The 14,710-nt window shown below is 32.5% G+C and overlaps 1 long non-coding RNA gene across 1 annotated transcript; it reads right to left on the bottom strand.

The window, feature by feature from the left end:
• Window positions 1-6,364: 6,364 nt before the first annotated feature.
• Window positions 6,365-8,728, bottom strand: LOC126884032 (uncharacterized). The gene is made up of 2 exons (XR_007697810.1): window positions 7,274-8,728; window positions 6,365-7,203 (listed from the first exon to the last, which is right to left on the bottom strand). It is a non-coding gene; the product is annotated as an uncharacterized LOC126884032 (long non-coding RNA).
• Between the last annotated feature and the right edge of the window lie 5,982 nt (window positions 8,729-14,710).

Below are 14,710 nucleotides of genomic sequence, written 5' to 3'. Positions count from 1 at the left end.
TAATAGTGCTGAGTAGTACTTAAAAAATATAATTTTATATTAACTGAATGCTAGATTCTTTAACTGCATAGTACAACCGACAGACTCTTCTGTATTATATTCACATGAAATAATATTAAATCTAAAGAGCTTTAAACTAAATTTTATGTAAAATGTTTATTCTAAATACCTATTATGTTTTTATGAGATTAATACTTAATTTGATACCTATTAATAGGTACATAATACTTAAATCATTAGACAGGCGCAGGCGGCAAGAAAACAGTAGATATCACAATCTTATTTATTTTACTAGAAATCATTAATTTCCTCTCACAACTGCTGATACAAAACTAAACAACTTGCAAGAAATTTGAAGTATACTTATTATAATGTGATATGCAAAACTAACAAACACAGATTAGGGTATTATGACGAATTTGAACCACATTTAAAAAATGAATTTTTCTATTTTAGTATTTTACATAACACAAGCAGAAAAAAGCTCATTTTGGCGCCCCCCAACAGGGGCGCCCGCCTGCAATGCATCCCTTGCAGGCCCGTTATCGCCGGCCCTGATCACCACAGGAGAAAGTGCCCATTTGTGGCAAAAATGCTAGAAGTCCCCGTTGGATTCAGGACTACAACTAACACAGCCACACTAAGGAGCTACAGCTACGTGAGAAGAGGAACGCTACGATGTTTGAAACATAAAAAGGATGTTGATTAATGCGAGTTCACAGTAAAAGTATAGATAAGGAAAAATATTGGCAAACCTCTCCACATGGTATAAAGAAAACACAAAAATATATTAAATGATGTAATGCAACCGTAGACAAATATTATATATATATATATATATATATATATATATATATATATATATATATAAAATGATGTTGGATAATCGAGTACAAATATAAAAATAAATAAGCAAAATCATTGGCTAATACTCGTAAAGTGAATGTGAATTTAGTTGGAAATATATAAAATGATGAAGGGTCATCATTCCATACATTTCTGTGCAACTATATACACCGGTGTTTCGGCCTATTTGGGCTTCGTCAGTATAGTGTAGCAAGTTAAAAAAGTTGTTTGTTAACTTGTAAAAGGATTACTACAGGAGCAAGGTTACCAATTTTGGTCAGGTTGTTAGAAGACCCGCAGTCGCAAGGCTACAACTAACAATAATTTACCTCCTTGGCAATGTTAGTTGTAGCCTTGCGACTGCGGGTCTTCTAACAACCTGACCAAAATTGGTAACCTTGCTCCTGTAGTAATCCTTTTACAAGTTAACAAACAACTTTTTTAACTTGCTACACTATACTGACGAAGCCCAAATAGGCCGAAACACCGGTGTATATAGTTACACAGAAATGTATGGAATGATGACCCTTCATCATTTTATATATTTCCAACTAAATTCACATTCACTTTACGAGTATTAGCCAATGATTTTGCTTATTTATTTATATATATATATATATATATATATATATATATATATATATATATATATATATATATATATATAAAACAAGGCTGAAATATTGGGGTAGCAGCAATCTCAAAGAAAACTCTTTATAATAGTTCCAAGCTTTCGAAAATGTTTATTTTCATCATCAGGGAAACTACAATCATAAATAGACAGTATTTAACAAATAGGCTAACTGAAATAAATAATAATTGCTATCTTTGTGTTACAAAAATGAGAGGAAACTGTGGTGTTCTGGATTTTTGGTAACACAAAGATAGCAATTATTATTTATTTCAGTTAGCCTATTTGTTAAATACTGTCTATTTATGATTGTAGTTTCCCTGATGATGAAAATAAACATTTTCGAAAGCTTGGAACTATTATAAAGAGTTTTCTTTGAGATTGCTGCTACCCCAATATTTCAGCCTTGTTTCCTAACTGTTCAGCAAATATTATATACCTGTTATATATATATATATATATATATATATATATATATATATATATATATATTATTTCTTTGCAAGAAGATAGAGGGCCGTTAATACTACAATAAAATAATAATGAGAATTATACAGGGTGCTCCAAAAAAGGTGGTATATCAAAGTTATATTTTTTTATGGAGATGAACTCTATATTTGATGACATTTTTGAATTGTCCTTAAAAAATAAGATGTACTTTAATGAGGGCTCCCTATACCTAAATACAGGGCGTTTTGATTTATTATGATTTTTATAAAAATGTAAGGTTTTAGAAAAATAATAAATATCTACGAATTTAAGAATCGGTAAAAATCGGTAAAAAACATATGCTTATTGTAACACAATATTCTACAGGGTATTCAAAATATTACATTTCTCTATTAACAAACTCAACCTGTAATAACGTACTTTTTTTAAATGAAACGCCCCGTATTTTATTAGTCTATCATCTGGAAAATTTACTTAGCCTTAAATCTCTGTTACGGTTTCATATAGCTATCTTTGTAAAGGGTGGTCCAAATATTAGATTTTTCTATTAACAAATAACTCACGCTGTAATACCATACTTATTTTAAATGAAACACCCTAAACAGGAGAGGTTCGTAGTTCGTGGTTTAAACTTATTTTTTAGACAACAAGAAAATACCAATAATAGCGGAGTAAAGGATGTCGAAGAGCCACTCATAGACTATCTCATACACAATGCATATACAATACAGAATACACGAACACGCTCCATGTACAATTTTTTTTAAAACTCAATTCAACTGAAAATAACTTTAAAAAATAATACAAAATAGTCACAGTCCCTAAAATAATAACATCAACTCTCTAATTATTTTTTCAAATATACAATTGTTGTTGCCTTCTAATACGAGGTCAAGTATGTAATTTCTTTAAGAGATACACAATACACAAACACAACCTAATAAATATATGTTACACAGTCTTCCCAGAACTTTAAACATAATATTTTTTGAGAACGGTTTCAAGAGTGAAAATCAAAACGTCAAGCAATATTTAATTAGAAATATAATTTTCATTACACAAAACAATGTGGCCATATTAACATAATTTATTCAATCATTCATTAAGAATTACAATCCCTAGGGATTATAGTTAACGCCATGGCATTCAAGATCCTATTCTTGGGTGAGGTGGATTACTTCTCTATCATTGATAGCTTGCTGCAGGGCCACTTTATCCATTAGGCAATATAGGCAGTTGCCTAGAGCGGCACATTATGAGAAGGCGGCAAAAATAATGTACAAAAAATATTTGTATATAAACATTATTGATCTAAGTTCTGTCATTAAAGAGTATGAAGCTCTTTCAAATTACTTTACCGCAAGGAAGCCAAAAAATTGTGCCCAAATAAAACATATAAAGAAATAAGAAAGAGAAATTCAATTTGACGAGGGGGCCGATGATGAACTAAACTTTTCAGCTAATGATGAAATGAAAATCCACACCTTCTATGTTATAATCGACACTCTGATAAGAGACCTGAATAGACGTCTGTAATCTTATCGACTTATTTATCAACGTTTTCGTGTTATTAACAGATTTGCCAAAATTAAGCAATGAAGAAACTATTAAAGAAGCTGTAAATCTGATACAAAATAAAGACAACGAAGATTCATCTTTCATACATGAATGCATTTACTTAAAAGGTCATTTGGATACCACAATAAAATCACCAATTGACGTATCTTAATATTTAAAGAAGAGTTAGTGCAGTCACTGAAGGTGGATATGAGCTATTACCTCCGATTTCGTTGAACCTCCATCGATTTGCATGAAAATTGGTGAGTGGTTAGAGGATATCTCAAGGAACAAAGGTGACATGGTGTCAACTTGCGCTTTTACCCTGGGGAGGGATGCCACCTCTTCTCGTGGCTGAAAATTATTTTATTAGAAATATCCCCAGAATTCGATAGAGGGACAAATTCTAAGCATAATTTGTTACATAAAGCTATTAAAATAAATTAGTACTATTTAAGTTCTTAAAGATCAAAGATTTTTCGTGAGAAAAATGCAGGTTTTTTACCGATTTTTCATAAATAACTCAAAAACTATAAGATTTTACAAAAAAAGTTATCATTACCAAAATTAAAGCTAATAGAAAACGAAATAAACTCCTTACTGGAAAAACCTTTTAATGTTAACTAAAAGTGAGTAACTGAATGTATATTTTTTTCGGCGAGTACCCAAATCTAAGTATTCAAGCTTAAATAACAAGAAAATAATGCATTTTATAACATAACCTTATTAAACATTTGTCAAAGTACTTAGAAATATCTATCAAATGAGCCCCGAACAAGTTGATAGCATTAAAATTTATGCACTAAATATTTTTCAAAATTTATCTTTTAAAAATTTTTCCAAAAAAGTTATTGTTTTTTTTTAATAACTACGTTAATAATTAACAATTATTGTTACTATATCAGGTTTGCCTGAAAACTATTTGAAAGTTAATTTTAATGGCTATTAAACCACGTTGAATTTAATCTATTAGACCCCTTACTTTTTTTTAATAAAAGGTTAAAGGGCCCCGGTTACATGGTTCTCGCAGCAAAATTGGACCCAGTTATGCAACAAGGAACCAACCGACATTAACATAGTTTTGAGAAAAGCAAGAAAAACGTTTTATATGTTTGATGAAATTATTTGGATACAAAAATAATAAGAAACGACACAAAAGTAAATTCATTTATTAAAACTTATGGGTATTAAGGCTGTAATCAAATTAACAACTAAAAAATTAACTCCTAATGTAGAAAAAAATCACGTGGTTCTTTGTTGCTAAATATAACATTAACAGTCTGCATCTGGTTCGAAATCTGGATTTCCGCTAAATCCGTCTATATGTTGCTAAATATAACATTAACAGTTTGCATCTGGTTCGAAATCTGGATTTCCGCCAAATCCGTTTATATCCTCGACTATAGTACTATCTGCTATAAGATTTGTATAAAAATGGTGGTAACTTAAGGGTATTAAATGCAGGTAACTTTGTATATATTTAAGTTTTGCATTTGAAACTGGCTTTCCTTTAGGCCACAATGGTTCTAAATATATGGCAAACTGTGGTCCAGTTGAAGGTTCTCTTCCTGTTCCCTTTTTTATGCTTACTTCTATATAATCGTCTTGGTCTTGATACGTCGTTTTAAAAAATATGCTATAAGGCTTTTCCTTACATAATTTAATTTCTTTAGTTTTTAACCAACTTATTGTTTGGTTGGTTTTACTTTTTTTCTGTTAGTGATTCTTTTTTCTAATTTTGCGGTACTCAAAAAATCAGCCGCAGAAACGAAAATACAGCCGCACCATGTTCTAGTCCAATCAGAGAGTGCAGCAAGCACCTCTACCGGTTTCGAAACTTATTAGTCTCTCATCAGGAGGCACATAATGCTGCTCTCTCTGATCCAACCAAAACAAACCACGACGTGCAGTCCCGGATTGCAACGAACGAAATGGCATAGATGGCCTAGCGGCAACTATGCCATACTATCTATCAATACTCATACCTCTCGCATATTGCAAATATCATAAGAATCTTTCTTATTACTCATTTCGTTAGTAATCAATATATCCTGTTCATAAAAATTACTGATCTCTAATAATTCTGCACGTGAACTATTGCTGGTACTTGGTCCCTGCTTTTCCTCGCTGTTAATTGGCTGGACCTAAAAAATAATTCTGCAATAAGGAACCAACTTACATATATTATAAAAAAATCAAAGTGGAATTTAAAAAATTATAAACAAAAATAACTTTTTTACTTTATCGTACTATATACGTAGTATAGTATAATAGATAAAGTTATAGGATCGTGCAAAAAAATTTTTTTCAGATTTCACTTTTTTTCGACGTTTTGAGTCCCGCTGAGTCTAAAAAGCAAATAAAAAAAAACATGTCGGAAGTATGTACGTACGTACGTTATAACGATCAGATGGACACGAGGTCATGAAGGCTGAACCAGAAGGATCAGGACGATATTATCCTTGGATGGAATAAGGAATGACCGAAGATGGAAAGGTCCAATCGTTTACATTGACGAAACAAAGGCCACGTTGCTCAGTCGGAAGAGATGTGGGCATGGTTCTTTGGGTTGGGCTTCTGTTACAATGATAGATGGTAAATGAATAAATAATGGTATGCGAATAGAGCTAATGAAACTACGATAAACAAAAGATAAATAGATAATATTAACTGATGATTTGACTCATGGGCTCTAAGAAAACGGAAATACTTAATACTCAAACGAAAATATAGGGCGCCAGGTATTTTGACCAAAAAATACTCAAAGGAACAATAATTAACGAAACATAACGCAACAATAACAAATTAGCAAGAATGCTACGACAAGACATCAATGTACTAATCTTGAGCTGTAAAAAAATTAAATAAAATACGACATCGTAAGTTTCAATGTAACATTTATTAAAATACTCTACCAAATCTCAATATTTACACAATACGTACAGTGTATACGCAGTATAAGATCGCCAACAACAAAATTAAGAAACCAAAAAATACCTAAACCGTTAATCTATAAGACAAAAGTTGGCGACATAATAACAATCACTGCATATAAATTGGTGTATTCACCAACACAGTAATACTAAAAAAATGGAATGTAAGTGAACGAATATAACTATTAATTATTAACTCAAAAAAAAATGAACTGTAGTTACTCGAAAAAATAAAAAATCCATACTCTAAATAAAAACTAGAAATTTTACCGTTCACTTACAACAAAAAAAGAAAGAGCTCTTTGTTTATATTTATACCTATCTAACAATACTTAATAACACTCTAATAATACTCAGAAAAATATCTACATAATGTAAATGTTTATAGTTTAAATGATCACCCATTTAAAAATAAAAAGATAATCATCAACTTCATACTAAAAGTATGACCTACTTTTCAGAATGTCACTATCACAAACTGGGCGAAAACTTTAGGTCATTGAACTTATTTCACGAAAGCACACAAAATTGTCCTTGCCCTGGACATAACAAAGGCGTCTCTACTAATTTCTTCAATAAGTAAAAGATGAGTGACTTACTTAAAACATCTGTTAGAGGGTAGGATGGCCCTTTGTAAGCCGGCAGGCTCTCAAGGTGTGGAAGATGGTCATGAAGAAATTCAACTTTACGACACAGTCGAAAGAATAATAGTATTTAACAGTGTTCATAAAATAGCAGCTGGACAACATAATGCATAGGTGGAAGGTGGAAGGTGAAAGGTGGACCCTTTAAAAAAATAGAAAACGCAATTGTACAATTATTGTACATACCAATAAACAATCATTAATACTCTTACCTGCCTAATCGGCGGGGCCCACAATACACGAACAAACTTGATCTCACATAATGACTATATTAACTCAACTCACAAATGATGCAGAATTTTGAGAATTTGTGGTTTTTATGAACCTTTGGCGTCCTTTGTTTGTGGTGGGGTTTTAACCAATCAAAATTATGGGAAACTGTGAGAGATATTCAAGAACAGATTTCCTTACCACTCGTAAAAGGGCTTAGCAAATCTAATACTTAAGATGACTTATGTGATGCAAGGCCCATATCATTCACCAGAAAGCTATTAAAGTCTAACGGTCGACTCTATCGATAGCACATATGTGTTTCTAAGAAAAACAACGCCGATAGGGACTCTAAGATCTAATCAGTTAAGATAAAAGCGTGAAATGAGGGGGACTAGACCAAAATCTACACTGGGAAAACGTAAACGTTATACAGCTTCCCCCCACGATTTAAACTGTGGTGCAATACCACTGTTTACAATCGGAGTCTGCAGTAAGCACCATATTCTGACCATCAAGCAGTAGCCTGACATAGTCGGTAGTCACCTAGACATACTAAAATAGGTTTTGGTACTGGAGGTGCTTGAACACAAGTGACCAAATCGGAAAAAGCTAATAATCAACAAAACTCAAACACCAAAATACAAAGGGTTATCTCTAAGATAAACTAAACTCAAATAAAACACAAAAACTAGGAACTATATATACAAGGATTACTCTAATTCTAAACGACTAAGTCAACAAACACCTACAGTGTTGCTTAAATCCTTAACATAAAACTAAACATTCAACTCGAAAGTCGACTCAAAGTATGGTTCGTTGACTCGCAAGTACAACAACCAATGACAGATATCTACACCGATGGCTCTAGCCAAACTAAAAAGGTGGAACATACCAATGTTGAAGTTTTGGACGCGAAAATCAAAGTTGCTCCAGCTCAACAAAGGCGAGTAGCCAACAAGGTAACGTAGGCAAACTTCGTTATGGTTGTCCCCTCAACCGGTAACTAGGTAAGCGTCAAGCAATGCTAAGATTTTGACTGCAAGATCAAAGCAAAAAAATGTCGAAATTTCAACAGCTGGTCGAAATTTTAAGACAGGGAAAGAAAACAAGTTGGCCAAAAGTTCCGTAAACATCTTGTGGGGTTAACCACGGCGGAAAATTTTCAATCAAGAAACTCCCAGAAAAACAAGGAATGTAATCAGGACAAGATATGTCTGAATACATTATAAGATATTATTATAAATAACTTTAATAATATCTACTCAACTAAAATAAAATCAACTCCATTGGAATTAACTCAAAACCAAACGCAAAATTAGCACAAGCAAACTCAATACAAAAATATTTGTCATAGTGCTTCCACTAACAACAAACAAACTCGAGTTCTAACAAACTCGACTAAACGCATAGGTGCCTTGGAGTCTCTCATCCAGGACTTTATGAGCTACACTCAAAAATTGCCACGGCGTCTTGCATCCGGGACTTCATAAGCTAGACTCAAAAATTGCCACGAAATCTTTCATTCGGGACTTCACTAATAACAGACACACTAGTTTAGTGGTTTGCTTATTTGATTTCACTTTGCCGGTCTAGGACAAAGCATTTCGCAATCAAACATTCTCAAAGTAGGTATAATGTTCACAGAACACTATCTCAAAAAAATTACTGCTATCCCGACAACATGTACCGGAAGAGCCTAAACACATACAAACAGCAAACAGAATACAAACGCAAATAAACACGAGTAATATATAAAATTACCAAAGCACAATTACTATCTCACGTAACAAATAAATTCGAACTCAAACAAAAGGAATAGAGGAGTTAGTAAAAGTTGCCAAGGAGTTCTCAACAAAGATATATAGAAGAAAATGAACAAAGGAAAGTTAAGATAATTGTCGAAATCTACCTTTAATTAGGACTGGAAGTAATTACGCATACTAGACGCCTTTCTATTAAAATATATATGATAATATATTATTATAAAGGTAATTTAGATCGTTAGGTTAAATCACAGGTAGCTCACAGGTAGGGAAGTGTCACAATTTAGTAGGGACTGATGTCCTAAATAGATACGACATTTTATCGAAATAGTATTTTATGTAAGCCGCAAGAATAAAATTTATTTTGCAAATACATCTGGGCCTAGTACGTGCCTGTGTTTAACAAAAAAATTCAATTCTTAATAGCCGACACAAAATTGCCAAAACATTATCCTAATTCACCCAAACTATCGACAGAACTAACAATAATTACTCGAATTCTTTTCCTCTAAACAAAAAATATTCGCGTTATCTACTAACTAAACATCGAAAGTTTATATTCACGAGTCAAACTACTTGTGAGATATAAACAAGCAATAAGATGCTACTTTTAAAATCTCATTAATACCTAAAATAGGGTCATAGCCCTTTAAAAATATCTACTATCAAAATAAGTGTATCTACAAGCTTTTGCGGTTGCAACATATGCTAAATAAAAGCTAATAAAAACATTACGCCTCTTTATCTGAAATTAGGGTCAAAAGACACACTTAAATACCTCTAGCCGCTAGCCCTGACAGATGTTATTGGGGGTGGGACAAGAATTTTGAAATGTCAACCACCTTATCGTAGGCTAGTCGAAAAATATTAAGATTACGTAACGGTAAACGAAGGCTCTACACTGAAAAAAGGAATATTTTCTGGACTGGAAGTAGTTTTGTACCGAATAGATTTTAGAATGCTGATATTGGAATGGTAAAACATAATTTCTCAAACATATTTCACAACAGCATGCACCGAGGTCTTTCACTCGCGACTAATAGCTAATTGTAAAAAACAATTTCTGGAATGGACAGCTTAACTTCTTTCATTTAAGACTTAAATCACAAACCTAAAACAATAGCATGACGGAAAGCTGCAGGACTCTTTCATTCTCCAGACTAACACCACGCCATGACTAAAAACTCTCTAAAACCACTCAAAACATTCTGGTACTGAAAAACATACGATATCAACCAAATAGGATATCATCAAAAATACATAACCACATAAAAATCCAAAAATATACTGCACAGAAATCATTACAACAATACTATTCTACGAGGTCAGAAAAGATTGGTCATAAAACCGGACAGAACAATATCGTTGAACGACGAAGAAGCATGTACCCGAAAATTTAGAAGACAACGCAATAATAATAGTGATAGTTGCTACCTCTAAAAACAGTTAAAAAGCATTTCATAACTCAAAAACGGTACCTAAATGCAGTAAAATTAACGCAATACAGTAAAAAAATATACCGCAACACAATACATAAGTATACAAAAAATATAAAAAGTAAAATGCACTATACATACACTGATATAATGCAAACTGAAATAAATCACAAAAGTTGCAAAGTACTACACAAAACAAAAGTAAAAATCAAAAAGTTAAACAATTACAACTTCTTCGTGATTTGCTACAAAAAATACACAGCTCAAGATCTAGATACCTTTACCTTAATTAGATACATAACAAAAGACGTATCCCATTGACATAAGGAAAAGTAATAAAAATGCTCAAATTTACTCAAGTAAAATATATCTAAAGAAAAAAGATCGATACTATACTATATACTTCAAAAAATGATACTCTAGAATTCGAAAAGGCAGGAATGAAAGTGTAAGGTACTACACTGACATTTAAATACAATAAGCGGAAATAAACTAACTAAAATGTGTCAAACTATTATTATCTATTAGCAAATAATAACACGAAAATATATTGTCAATAAAAATAGCTGCAAATTAGCCAAACTTGAACAAAAAAAGAAAATCAGGTCTAATAGGAACATGATAAAAAAGAAAATCATGCTTCACGCATAGACAAGAAAATATATATAGCCCGTGAAAAGGCAATTGACAAAGCTCTACGAAATTATGTATAAGGCAACCATAGGTAACAGAAGAAGTCCCACGTAATTTGTATAAGGCTCCACGAGAGGGGCGCCATTTTGTATAACGATCAGATGGACACGAGGTCATGAAGGCTGAACCAGAAGGATCAGGACGATATTATCCTTGGATGGAATAAGGAATGACCGAAGATGGAAAGGTCCAATCGTTTACATTGACGAAACAAAGGCCACGTTGCTCAGTCGGAAGAGATGTGGGCATGGTTCTTTGGGTTGGGCTTCTGTTACAATGATAGATGGTAAATGAATAAATAATGGTATGCGAATAGAGCTAATGAAACTACGATAAACAAAAGATAAATAGATAATATTAACTGATGATTTGACTCATGGGCTCTAAGAAAACGGAAATACTTAATACTCAAACGAAAATATAGGGCGCCAGGTATTTTGACCAAAAAATACTCAAAGGAACAATAATTAACGAAACATAACGCAACAATAACAAATTAGCAAGAATGCTACGACAAGACATCAATGTACTAATCTTGAGCTGTAAAAAAATTAAATAAAATACGACATCGTAAGTTTCAATGTAACATTTATTAAAATACTCTACCAAATCTCAATATTTACACAATACGTACAGTGTATACGCAGTATAAGATCGCCAACAACAAAATTAAGAAACCAAAAAATACCTAAACCGTTAATCTATAAGACAAAAGTTGGCGACATAATAACAATCACTGCATATAAATTGGTGTATTCACCAACACAGTAATACTAAAAAAATGGAATGTAAGTGAACAAATATAACTATTAATTATTAACTCAAAAAAAATGAACTGTAGTTACTCGAAAAAATAAAAAATCCATACTCTAAATAAAAACTAGAAATTTTACCGTTCACTTACAACAAAAAAAGAAAGAGCTCTTTGTTTATATTTATACCTATCTAACAATACTTAATAACACTCTAATAATACTCAGAAAAATATCTACATAATGTAAATGTTTATAGTTTAAATGATCACCCATTTAAAAATAAAAAGATAATCATCAACTTCATACTAAAAGTATGACCTACTTTTCAGAATGTCACTATCACAAACTGGGCGAAAACTTTAGGTCATTGAACTTATTTCACGAAAGCACACAAAATTGTCCTTGCCCTGGACATAACAAAGGCGTCTCTACTAATTTCTTCAATAAGTAAAAGATGAGTGACTTACTTAAAACATCTGTTAGAGGGTAGGATGGCCCTTTGTAAGCCGGCAGGCTCTCAAGGTGTGGAAGATGGTCATGAAGAAATTCAACTTTACGACACAGTCGAAAGAATAATAGTATTTAACAGTGTTCATAAAATAGCAGCTGGACAACATAATGCATAGGTGGAAGGTGGAAGGTGAAAGGTGGACCCTTTAAAAAAATAGAAAACGCAATTGTACAATTATTGTACATACCAATAAACAATCATTAATACTCTTACCTGCCTAATCGGCGGGGCCCACAATACACGAACAAACTTGATCTCACATAATGACTATATTAACTCAACTCACAAATGATGCAGAATTTTGAGAATTTGTGGTTTTTATGAACCTTTGGCGTCCTTTGTTTGTGGTGGGGTTTTAACCAATCAAAATTATGGGAAACTGTGAGAGATATTCAAGAACAGATTTCCTTACCACTCGTAAAAGGGCTTAGCAAATCTAATACTTAAGATGACTTATGGGATGCAAGGCCCATATCATTCACCAGAAAGCTATTAAAGTCTAACGGTCGACTCTATCGATAGCACATATGTGTTTCTAAGAAAAACAACGCCGATAGGGACTCTAAGATCTAATCAGTTAAGATAAAAGCGTGAAATGAGGGGGACTAGACCAAAATCTACACTGGGAAAACGTAAACGTTATAACGTACGTACGTATGTACGTACGTACGTATGTCGCCACCGCCCAGCAAAAACTACCGGACCGATTTTGATGAAATTCGGTATGAGTAAGTTTAAGAGAATTTTGTCGAGAAACTAAGCTTTTAAAAAAAACCTCTCAAAGGGGGGCCGAAATAGGGGGGTTATTTAGGGCCCATTTTTGCAAATTTTTACCGAAATGAATGAAATTCAACTCAAAGTAAGCTCATCGATAGGTAAATAAAAATACGGAATTTGACATTTCCAAATTCATAATGGCGGCCAACATGGCCGACCGCCCACCCGACACATTTCGCTACCTATCTAAAAACTTGTTTAAGATAAGTTTAATTGGAAAACGACGTTATATAGCTTAAAGATGGGGCTATAAGAAGAATGTTATCGTTTTTCAGAGAAAGTTACGGGTTGCCTATATTTAAGGGGTCAAAATTTGACATAAATTTGAACTAGATTTTCTCAAAAATGGCTCCAAGGAATTTTTTTATTTTTTGAAATGTTTTTGATATCCTATCGATAAATTGAATGACATTAGTCAGATTTCTTAACTCCCTATAGGAGGCGAGTTATGTATTTTTTATAAAAAAATGTTTGAGTGCTCGTAACTTCCTTCATAATACAAACTTAAATTTTAAATTTTGCAGACATATATGGTACTTTATTATCTATTATCACAATAAATTTTACCAAAAATATGGCTTCCGGTTGAACCGGAAATGAATAAAAAATCTTAATCTTTTTAGATGCGCCCTGTATATTTTTACATATTTTGAAAGAATGCAAAATTACCTTTCCAATGACATAAAATTCGTTGCTGTACCTCAAAAACTCGAAAAGTTACGGTAAATAGAAATTTTGCTATAATCTTAAGTGTGTCCTCTCTCACGCGATCATAGCAGAGCATTATTGTAGGGCACTCAATGAGGGTATTTGGCTCCGAATTCTATCCTACTACATTGATGTACTTGATGTTGTCACAGTAAGTAGGGAATAGCTCAAGAAACAAAATCTACCCTATATACTATGGCGCTTTTATCTTGGGGCGGTTCCCACTTCTTCAAGGGGGTGGAAAATTTGTTGGTCAAAATAAGCACGGAAGTGGCTAAAGAACCTATGTCTAAGCAAAAACTGGTCTATACTTTTTTTTTGAGAACTCAATACTTTTTGAGTTATGCGTAGTTGAAAATTGGCCATTTTCATTGAAAAATGACACCTTTTCGGACGGATTTTTTGTGAATACCTTAAAAACTATGCATCGAACTAAAAACACTATATAAAACATTATTTAGATTATAAATAATAAAGAGATTCGTTCATTCGTAAATGTTGTATTTATAATACAAAAATAGATATGGTAGGTGAAAATAGTTTGTTTTTTGGTGCATGCTCAAATTGGTGTATTCAACTTAAAATAACAGAGGAACGGTAGGTTTTAGGTGTATAATGCTACCAACACCTTTTGTAGTGTTTGAAAAGGCCTTTAAAAAGAGCACCGTTAAATGTCGGTTACATACAAATTAAGCGAGATATGGTGTAAAAAAATATATGACTAATGTACTTTAAGGAAAAATGAAAAGTTTTAACTCCCCATCCAACATAATTTAAATGTATTGTTTTTCTT

The sequence above is a fragment of the Diabrotica virgifera genome, chromosome 4 (genome assembly GCF_917563875.1).
Source record: "Diabrotica virgifera virgifera chromosome 4, PGI_DIABVI_V3a".
NCBI lineage: Eukaryota > Metazoa > Arthropoda > Insecta > Coleoptera > Chrysomelidae > Diabrotica > Diabrotica virgifera.
This window is presented reverse-complemented; position numbering and strand designations above follow the sequence as displayed.